Source organism: Sesamum indicum, linkage group LG9, assembly GCF_000512975.1.
Source record: "Sesamum indicum cultivar Zhongzhi No. 13 linkage group LG9, S_indicum_v1.0, whole genome shotgun sequence".
NCBI classification, from domain to species: Eukaryota; Viridiplantae; Streptophyta; class Magnoliopsida; order Lamiales; family Pedaliaceae; genus Sesamum; species Sesamum indicum.
The window spans coordinates 8,766,915-8,778,754 of record NC_026153.1 but is presented as its reverse complement, the minus strand read 5'-3'; positions in this window follow the sequence as shown (position 1 = coordinate 8,778,754).

Below are 11,840 nucleotides of genomic sequence, written 5' to 3'. Positions count from 1 at the left end.
CCAGTTTAATAGATCTACTCCAGGTCAAGAAGTTGCTCCCGTCTAGAGGCACAGAAACCAGACTTGTGCCAGGGTGCTCTCCTCCATGTAATTTGAGTTTTTCAGGCCATTGCATAATTTGCTGTTCCTCACTGGACACTCCACTGCCTTGTTAATTCTTTCCCATCATTCTTGAAATAAAGAAAAAAAATGGAGCAGAAGGATGTGCAAGAAAAACAAGAAGAAATAAGGAACAAAGAATCTGTATATCTAAAAAGGAATGAAGCCACCAATGCGTGGCTCTGATGCCATGTTCGATTTGAATGAAAGCAAAGGAAAATAAAATCTGTGCATTCCTTTTGATTGAGAGAATAATGGGAATAACCCAACTGGTTGTATATACAGATTTTTCTATCTCATTCTTCAAGTGATAGCATTCCTCCGTCGTGTGTCCCCTGTCCCGGTGAAAACGATAATACTTATCGGATTTGAGTCTCTTGGGGTTATCTTTCATCTTTGCCGGCCATTGACTGATTAGCCCTTGCTGTTTCGCCACCATTAATATCTCCCCCCTGGGAGCATTCAAGGGGGTATAGTGAGCAAACCCCGCCGGAGGTACATGCTTGCGTTTCTCTTTTTTTTTTCGGCTCCTTTTCCTCTTCCCGACCCTTCTTTTTGCCGCTAAGGAAAGGATCTAAAGCATTAGACTCCTCAATTCAGATGTATTTCTGGGAGCGCACGAGCAAATCTTCCATAGTGGTAGGGGGCTTGCTGGCTATGGACTCCTTGATCTTCCTGGCAGCAGGTTCTGTTAGATAATACTAGCCAACGACTCATGATTAACATGGGGAACTTCATTCACTACGTCCACAAATCTTTGGATGTAGTCTTTCAAAGTTTCACCCTCCCTTTGGCGAATGGTGAATAGAGATGCTGCCGTTTTCGAAACTTTTTTGTTCATGGAGAAGTGATGCAAGAAACATTGAACCAACTACTCAAGGCTAGAAATAGTTCCAGCAGGCAGTCGGTTGAACCAGTCTAATGCACGTTTCGACAGCATAGTGCGAAAGACCTTGCAGTAAACGGCGTCACTCAGATTGTAACAATCAATCTTAGCATAAAATTTGTCTAAGTGTTCTTGTGGGTCTTCCGTTCATCATATTCCGATAGATTTGAGACCTTAAGGCCTACTGGGAGCGCTTCGGCTAGAATGTTTGGGGCAAAGGGGCTACGTCTTGGAGGAGTTGCGGCTAATGACAAGTAGGAATCCTCGACTCCCTTAGGTGGTGGGGGAGCGAAAGATTCTCGATTGTGGAGATTATGACCTTGAGTCTATGCAACTTCAGGCCTAGAGATCTTGCTGTTCACTTCCTACCACCTCTGCTCCTCCTCCTCGGGAGCCGAGGATAATTCTCGACTTCTGTGAGGGGAAGGAGGGGGTAGGTTCGCAGGTTCTCGTGCTACAAATTGGGCTACCGCTTGTGTCGCCGCTCGAGTAGATGCGTCGCATATCAGGGCGAGTAAAGCTTTTTGCATCAGTTGGATCATTGGTTCTTAGGGTGGAGTTTCCGGGGGGAGCGCTCTCCCGGGAGGCGCGGGCGGAGATTGTCGACGTGGTGGAGAAATCTCCCCATTGAGGGGTACTTGCTCACGCATCAGGGGGGTTACCTTCTGGGGTGGTGACTGTTCACGAGGCGGGTCTTGTTCCGCCAAGGCTCAAGACCTGATTTGCATACTCAGTGTCGAGATAAATTTTTCCACAGACGGCGCCAATGATGTGGTTGAGATTTTTCTACTAAGGGATAAAATCAGAAATTTTACCTCGGCACAATTGCGCACCAGGTGAATTGCAATTTCTGAAAGAGGTGCTGCTTTCAAGAAAATGAATTCTCAATCAATGAATAGTCCTTGCATAAAAAATTAATATTTTGGTATTTATAGTAGTGTTGGAAATTATATGGTGTGGTGGGTTGTATATGTTTAGTGTATGCCTCATACATATCAAATTACTTATTTACTCTCATAATTTAATATTTTTTTATTAATGTACATCAGTATTTGTTGTCATAGATGCAATAGGGTCAATTATGTTCAAAGTATTTATGACTAAAGGAAATTATATTCTTTGCCTACATCAGATCCAAACATGGCCTTGATGTTATGCTAAATTGGGGCTTACTTGAGAATCGATACATGAATACAAGAATGAATGTTTTTGGCCTTTTTGGGTACATTTTCTAGTGGTCCGGTGGTTCAAAACTTATAAGTAATTTGGTACAATTTTCTTTTTTTTTGGTCACAAAATTGGAATTTTCTCCTCATATTTATCACAAATATCTTTTTGATGACATGTATTTCGCTTTAAGGGGTCGTTTAGTTCAAGTGAGGAAAAAAAAAGTGAAAGAGAAAGGGGAGAGAAAGAGAAAGAATAATACATTTTTTGTCTTGAGAAATACAAAAATATGAAACCAAATATAGTAAAATAGATTGAGAAAAAAATACTAATTTTTATTATTTTACTGATTGACCATTTCGCTTTATTTTGTATTAATATTATACAAAAATAATTTTTATATATAAAAAATTTAAAAATCTTATTAATAAAAATATTCATCAAACAAGAACAAGAAATGTATTTTATTAATAAAAAATATTCATCAAACAAGAAAAAGAATATAAATATTCATTAAAATGAGTATTGCACATTTATTCTTACTATTCAATCTAAAGAAAAAAAAATTACTAACAACGCCCTTAACGAAGAAATTATATTCAAACATCAACACTTTTGCTAGTGATTTAGTTTTTTTTTTAAAAGATTATGAATCGGTATTATCAGTAGGACTGAGAAAAGATTTGGAGAAAAATTCTGGATAATAGAGTAAATAAGAAAAATAAAATATGTACCTTTTTGTCTTTTTGGTCTTATATATTACTTTTCTGCTCAATTTTGAACGGAAACAAAATTGGATTCTGTAAAAATTTCATATACATCTAGTTTTATTTCTTTTCCATCTATTCTCCGTAACCAAACACCAAGACCATGTTTACTACCCTATATAGGATTGTAGGGGGTTGGAAAAATTTTAGCTTATGGAGGGTACTAGTAGGGATTTCATTCATGAGTATATATTTACTTTCCTTTGGTTAAGTTTAGGGATTATACATTGCATAGGTTAATACCACATTTACTTCACTGTTTCACATGTGGGATTATATTTTATTTTGACAAAATTACCCCCAACTACAGACAAAACTCGCATCACTTCCTGAGGGGGGAAAGTTGATTTTTGTCATAAAACCCTTCTCCTTCCCCAGTAAGCCAACTTCACTCCATTCTCAAGGTTCTTCTTCCTTCTCAGCCTAATTTTACATAATGAGGAAGGTGAAGTTAGTACTTGGTCCCTGAACCTTTCGTAAACTCCACTCCTCGAGTTTTATGTACTTTTTCTTATTTTACTCCATATTTTTCTTCATTCTCTACAACCGATTACTCATTTTCTCATTCTTTTTGCTTTCATGATCAAGGAACTCTCCTTCTACCAGCGTTCGTTTGCGTCCCCTTGCAAACTTCGACGACTGTCAAACGGGAAATCAAATGGTTCATTAGTTAGTATACTATGAATTGGTGTGTGAATAAGATTATTGTCTAAAATGGTTTTCACACAAAGCTGTCCGTATATTCTCTTCCTGCCCCCTTCAGCCATCTTGTTACCACAAAAATCATGGATTCTGTTCCTTTTGTTGAATATGAATTCAAATTTTTTTTCTTTGTAATGGATTAATAACTTTGCGCCATATTTTTTTTATGTCTTGTTATACTACCACATAGCTTAAATTCTGATTATCCAAGTTTAATGCCTAGTATTAAAATCCCTCCTGCTGGACTGGTATTAAGACATAACCTAATTTGGTAGCCGGAGAGATACATTCTGCAAATCAATAATGACTCAAATATTACAAACTAGGATTTATAGGGTCTATTACTAGTTATTGTAACAAACTGTCACAGTGTGCTTGTCAAATGATGGCCTTAATATTTTAAGGGCATCTACTATGGGACATTCCAATAGGTCTATTCACCCATGTGTAGATGTTTGAAGGAGGTCATTCTGGGGTTGCTTAACAGTCTTAGCCAATACAAAATTACTATAAAACGTGCCAAAGAACGCGTTGAAAAGGAGCAACATCAGCGACGAAGGTGTATTCATATACTTATCACATTACTCGTCTACTGGGCATGTTCTCTCTTGATAACCATTCAGTACTATCATATGCGGTAGCCTATTGTATTTATACTTTTTACCAATGATGATACGACTTGTAATTGTCTGAAGGGTTCATGGGCAACCTAAACCTATCATGTAGAAGTTAAGATTATATTTTTGTCGGTCTGTTTTGACAATTTTTTGAAAATTGCATATAGTTATTCTCAATTTTTAGGTCTAATGTCATTTGTTAGATATTAATCGCTCTACGATCCGGATGTCAATGTTTTGACAATCATCAATTGTGCTAACTGTCCTCATTAATTTGCCTCGTATTATCTTGCAAAATTTGCTAATCTTAATTTTGGTGGTTGCTACATTTATTAGCGTTGATAGTTGAGTTTTCTTAGAGCAACATGGTTATGAGCTATTTAAATGCATTGGTCATATTACATGGCGTCGATCAGCCTTGACGCAATTACTTTATGTCAATGAAGCTTAAATTGTTTATTATACGCATTACATAAAGAGTTATTGTAATTACTTTTGTTCATGTACAATTGCTACCATAAAGAGATATTGTAATTATTTTTTTCATGTACAATGTCGATCTATTGGTACATGGATATCTGGGGGCTCATTTCATTTGGTGGACCATTTTATATTAGTTTCAATTTTGTGCTACTTACAAATTACTATAAAATGGGCACATGGCTATATATTTACCCCAGTTAGGCCATGCTTATTATATATATATCATTAATATGTAATAATTGTATATTTTATGATTAATTCGTCAAACAATTTTTTTTATTAAATGCATATTGTATCAACAAAGTACTTAACTATATCGGTAACTATAAATTTCTTATTAACTATGTTTGACATAAATATATATTTAAAATAGTGTACGAATATTAACTTCAGGTTTATGAAAAAATAAAGAAGAGATTGGGGAACACATGTTACTAGATTCAAAAGTTGGAGTCACAAAGGGGGATTTTGGAGTCTTAGAAAAATTTTCGTTAATTTTTTGCTTCAACAAAGCAATATCTATATGGGTAAAATGGACTTTCTAAACTTAAAACTATACTGCCGTTTTGTTTTTGATGTTTTGAAATTGTGTTGGCTGAATTGATGTGGGTGAATATTTCATAAGTGGTAATTGTATTTAACCCTTTTAAAAAAGTATAAACTATTGATACTATAATTAACTACATAGTTACTATATAAATTACAATAATCAATAAATAAGGAATGATTCATACCCAATTCAAATGTAACTATTATTTGACTATTCGGATTAATGAAGTAGTTTCTGCATTTTTTCAAAATTATGATTGTAAAATTACATCACACTAACCATCCATTGTACTTTATAACTTGAACTGAAGTTATATGCGATGTTCTAAAATCTAGTTGTATTAGTATTACTAATGAATTTGACCATTCAACTTGCTTCATAATTAAGGATGAAATAGGTAAGTGCGATTTAATCACACTACATACACATGTTACCCAATAGATGCAGGTAAGTGGTAGCTGGGAGTGTTGGTTTGTCATGGTAATTATGTGTATCTTTTTTCAAAAAAATAGTTGATTGCTCCTGACCTACTAAGTCGAACGGATTTGATATCTTATCATATTTTTTGCAAACCAATGCTTGAGAATGGGAGGAAAGCTTCACGCCACCGATTTCTAACTATCATTTACTACCCCAAAGTATCCGCATCCCTACCAACCGATTGAATCGCCTTTCATCTATCTCCCTTAACCGTCCAAAAATTTATTGTACTCCATATTCACTTATTTCTGATCTCATTTACTACCCCTCACTATCTGAATTTCTACCAACCGACTGTAGATTATTTAATCTCACTTAGCAACTTAAAAAATGTATACTTGCACTGCCAATTCAAGTGATGAAGTAGACGCATTAATAAACACTTTTCCATCTCTTCTGTGCAGCTGCAATTGTTGCAACACCAATAATTAGGGGGTCACCTACCACTTACATCTTCCTAAATACCATTTAACCTGACTATTCTCCATTGTAGCCAAACATTCTCTCTTCATCCTAACTTGCAGACCCTTTCCACTTCGCAAATATGGCCGGATGGATACTATTGAAAGAATCGATATGGCCCGGGACTTGTTAAGAATGCAACGGAAGTATGAAAATAAGCATATTTAGATTCTAAACCTAAAAGGAAACTAGTCCCTTAATCCCGGGCATCCGGCACTTAACAAGCATAAAATAAGCTTGAAATAAACAAGTGGTTATTGTAACATAGATTGTTGGAAATGTAATAACGAAATTTTACCTTTTCGATTTGAAGACTTTCTTCAACCTTTTCTCCTCCAATTGTGTGCTCATGCAAAGATTAATAAGATCTCGTTTACATCGAACACAAACTACACCACAAGGTGGTCTACATCAAACCTTGCTAGAGGTAAAGTGTATGTAGTATAAGAGATTTAATTATACTATTAACTTGGTATATCAAACTTAAGAGGACCTTGCTCTAACTTGAAACTAGTTCAAGAAGAACAAGAATAGAGAGAAAAGAGAGGGAAAAGATAGGTAAGGAAGATAAGTTGCAAGAGGAGTGTTGTGTTTTATTTCATGTACAGATAACATATACCCAAGCCTATACCATTATACACGCACAAGAGAAATCTCATGTACTTGTTGTATGTATACATGTATATATTGTATGTAAGTCAAATATAGGTACAATTGTGTCGCATAGTACACTACCTACTAGTACCAAATTACTCAAGCAATAACTCCATCTCTTACAAACCTCATATATTTATATGTATATACATATATATATACATTCAAGCTAGGGCTACATATATATATATATATATATATCTTATTGGGCTTAATTTAGATATAAATTAAACCCATAGGCTTGGGCCTCCATATAAATTCTAACCCATCGTCCAATTAATTAATCCATTGAATAATTGAGCCTAACCAGGTTTATTTAATCTCATTAAATTACCAAGTCAAAACTCTAATTAATTGATCCTATTAATTAATTCATTCGATTCAATTAAAATTGATCTTATCAAATTAATTAAACCTAACCTAAATTTAATTAATCTCACTAATTAAATTTTGGGCTTCCCATCATATGGGTTCTCTCATTTAAATGATCATATCATTTAATCTCTCCAATGATTTTAAACTCTTTAAATTAATTCATTTCTTCTAAAATTAATTCATAATTGATTCTACTACTTCCTTGAGTGGTGTTTTGTGTGACTTTGTAGGTTCACTCTTAGCTAGACTTGGGCTTGTGTCAATACACAATTTAATTGGCAAATATATTTGCGCTAGATTAATTAAATCATATTTAATCAATTGCTTCCGATTAACACTTAATTCGAAAGCACCTATCATCATGGGTGACCGTCTAGCAACGATTCATGGTACTGGAGAATATGTAAAAGTGGCGTGAATCTTAAGGCTACCGATTGCCATACGGGTACGGTCCTTTCATCGGCCATCTCCCGATCTTAGTTTAGGGCATAGAATTGCTCATCGGTTCCATCCTAGACTAGACATCTATTTTTAATATTCTAATTAAATTTCTCCACTTGATTAACATTGAACATCACTTTCCTATTTGATCACTCGCTGTGGCCACAAACTCCCGGGAGCACAACACACATCAGAACACATAGGAGATCGCTATCATCTCATGACAGGCGACAGATCCTCTCTTGGAACTCACCAATCTTTATACACGTTCTGACTGCATCAGAACATGATTATCTCTTACTATGCCCTGGATACAGTCGTTCCATATATGAGATTGCGTGGATCCTCAAGTTTAAGGCTTAAATTCCATATTATTGGAGTCGAGGAGCTCAAGTCATACCGACCAAGCCTCACGGGCTTCATATGACGACTTTTCTCGAGTCAGTTCAATCAGCTTGACAACCTTTGTCAACCACCCACTAAAATTGCATAGACGTCATACGTTTGTCACCTATGAAACATGACACCCATCTTATTGACACAATACTTAGTACAAGTTTCAATAGAATCCTCGATGCCCATTCTCAATACTCTCGACTTGGAATATTTCAGATCTAACCATCGGAAGTCTGTTTCATAGTTGCCATAAAATGCGCAACCCAACTTCATTGGTTGATTAGTGATATGTGGGCTTGAAAATTACATGAGTAAGAATAATAAAGCATGCCAATTGAATACTTAGTCTTATTCATTTAATTCAATATTACAAAATCAAAAAAAATTGCTTGAATAGATTACAAAGTAACCAATCTAATTGGCTTTCTAATCACTTATTCTAACAATTATTACTAGTGATAAATGTTCTACGACACCAACTAGATAAAGGAGATGGAAAAACCTTTGTTGATTCACTAGTTGAGCATGCCAGGATCCGCCAGTTTTGTGTTTGTCATGAAAATGGCCATGCGGTTGATTGTAGTCTTTGCGATGTGAACAAGGCACATGATTCCAACATTGTATTCCCTTGGACTGTCACTTGAGTTCAGAAGCTGCATGAGAGGTTTTAGGTTTTCATGTAGCTAGTTAGTAGTCCTGATGTTGTTTGGAACAGAAACTTGTGATTTGTAACAATGACAGGTAGTGTCTGGCACAAGATCTACAGGGTAAGTCCAGTGCATACTTCTAACTTTTCCCTATAATAGTTCCCCATATTTTGATTTTACATGACAGTCTCATGCACATAGATGAAACACGACTTGTATTTTTCATTTAGGAGAAAAAACTCGCAAAGTGCTACGTGAATACATATGAGGACCTGCTCAATGAATTACTCATTCTTTTTCAAGAACCTGTCGACAATGAAGATGGGTGGAGGGCGTAAGTGTAGATCTAGCTATTGTTCCCATTCCTTAAAAACCCCCAGCCCCTGAACTTGAGATCATTGAACCTGCGTGTGGACGAGGCTGCAAATGTCGTCATAGTGCCAACTATTAATCGCATATCAAACAGTTCCATCTCTACCTCATTTATTTGGAAGATCATTGACGAGTACTGTAGGTCCAAGAGTGATGTGACTATGTCCTTCTACCACATGGAGTTCCTTCTTCTGTTAAGGGAAAAAAAAAAGAACCTGGTGCGGACAACAGTCCCATCGCCCATTCACAAGGTCCGACAAGTTCTTCTTCCTTGAATGCCAACCCCATGAAAAAGAAGAATATGCGTTTTGTGTTCTTTGGGTTTTGTGTATATATAACCAGTATGTACCCTTCGTGTCAATGTTAGTTTTTCCGCAGTTACTCTTCGTTATGCATATATATATATATATATATATATTGTGGCAACTCTATTACTAGCTAATGTTCTAGTTGGCAGAACGATTTGGGTATGGTATAGTCATCTGTAATTATTACTACTTTTGTTGTACTATTGCGCAGTTGAAATGTGTTGTTCATTCGCAGTGCATGTGCAATAGGTAAGGTATGGTAGGCTTTGTTTTGATCAGCAATACGTAGGATTTTGCTATTTGGACAATCCAGTCTCCTACTACTATGGGATGGATTACCAACGATGCAAATATTATGGGCTATGATCTGGTTATATGCTATGACGAGTTTTACACTACCTACTTAAGTGTCCTAATACAACTATATTAGTTAGAAAATGATATATATATATATATATATATATATATACCTACATATATGTATTTCCAAAGAAAATGTATACGGTTAAAAATCAATAAGCAAAGTTTCAAATATTATTTCACGATGTACAATTTGCTAGGGACTATTGAATTTTATTAGTTATTGGGAGAAAAACTGATATACCCGACCATTGTAAAATTTAAAATTAAATAGAAATTGAGAAAGATGCAATTAACAATCTAATGTTTGAAACATAAAAACATTCGAAATAGAAATAAATCTATACTATATATAAAGTATCAATTTTTTATGTGCTGCTTTCCATTTTGGGCAAACATTAACAACCTACTTAAATAAGTATTTTAATAATATATCAAAATAAGTTATAAAAAAAAAGTTCATTTCTAACAGTTCTAATGCCTCTAAACTAATTAGACAATGGTTTATATATATCCAACTTAAAAAATAAAAAAGCTAATAAGGTTTAGATGCGATTATGTGTTGGTTGAAATTTTTAAATACTTTACAAATATAAATTTAGCTAGGCGACAACAATACTGACTGCATAGCATTGTAATAATATTTTTTTATTGATAAATATGCAAACCATCTTTTAACACGATTATTAGTATAGCATCAATTAATTTACAGAAGCTAGAGTAAAATTTCATTGATTAAAATGTACTTTACTGAAATATAATGTTGTTTTGTTTGATTATATTGGAATTTCATCTAAAATAAGGGACTTTCACTAATTAATTCATTGTAATAATGGATATATTTCATTTTAATTTCACATTAATTTTCTCCGATAAAAATAAATTTAGTAAATATGAAACACATTATGTCAACTTTTAGATTTTTTTTAAATTGTATTAATTAAATTTATAATGTGTAGGAAACTTAATCAATATATATCATTTGTTTGATTGAAAATAATTAGTATATACGAATGCCTTACTGTATTTCAATACAACACCATGAATTACTAGATTTAATAAATACGCATTGGGAAATTGAAACTTAGGAGGCTTTTTTAATCTATGTGGCCTAAAGTGACAGTTAAATTAGAGTGACTTCAATTAATACAATTAATAATGATATGGGTATTTGAACTTTTAAGTTAAATTACTAATAATACAATTAATTTAAATTAATGAATTAAGTTAATTTTCTAAGTTAAATTTATAATTATTGTTTTTCCACAGATAATTTTACAAGGCCATTAGTGTAACGAAAGGTCGCCTTGAGATGCGTAACATTGCTAGTGGTAGGAGGAAGTAATCATGTTATGTAGACATCTCTTTGTCTACTAAGATGCAGTGATCAATCAAGATCAAGCACATATTTTCCCCTATTTATCAATTACTTATTTACATAGTGTGCATACACATCCTCTTCAACAAAATATTTCATTATAGAACCTTGAAATACTCTAGAAATGGTGAACTCGAGGCGCCCAACATTATGTCCAAAATGCTTCTACGCACCGGACTGGAGAAGAGCAAGACATAGCCTTTATACACATGCTAGCATGGCAAGGGGAACGGGTACACAAGAATTTCAACCACCCTAATCGTGTTTTCTTGACTTTGAATGCAGTGCGGTTGATGCATTTTTTGAAATGACTTATTCACGAGAGTTCTATTTGAAGAATCTCACTTTATTGTCCCAGCATTTTCATACTTTCAAGTGGATTTTGGAGAATTCTGGCTTCACATGGAAACAAGAAACAAATAGGGTACTCGCATCGAATGAGTCCTGGAATAGGCTAAAAACCCCCTTCTATTTTGTTTTAGTCAGCAAAAAAGTCCCATTATGTTAGCAGCTAATGAGAAGTGGAGAAGACACGCGTCTGCTGCGTTTGGTAGTCTTTTTTTGCGATTTAGGTTGATATTAATGACTTTTTGGATCAAAATACCCCTCTATGGGTCTATATAACATAAAAAAGAATTTTTTTGCTTGTTTTATGTTTTCCTTTTGTCATTTCTCCCAAAAAAAAGGTATGAAACT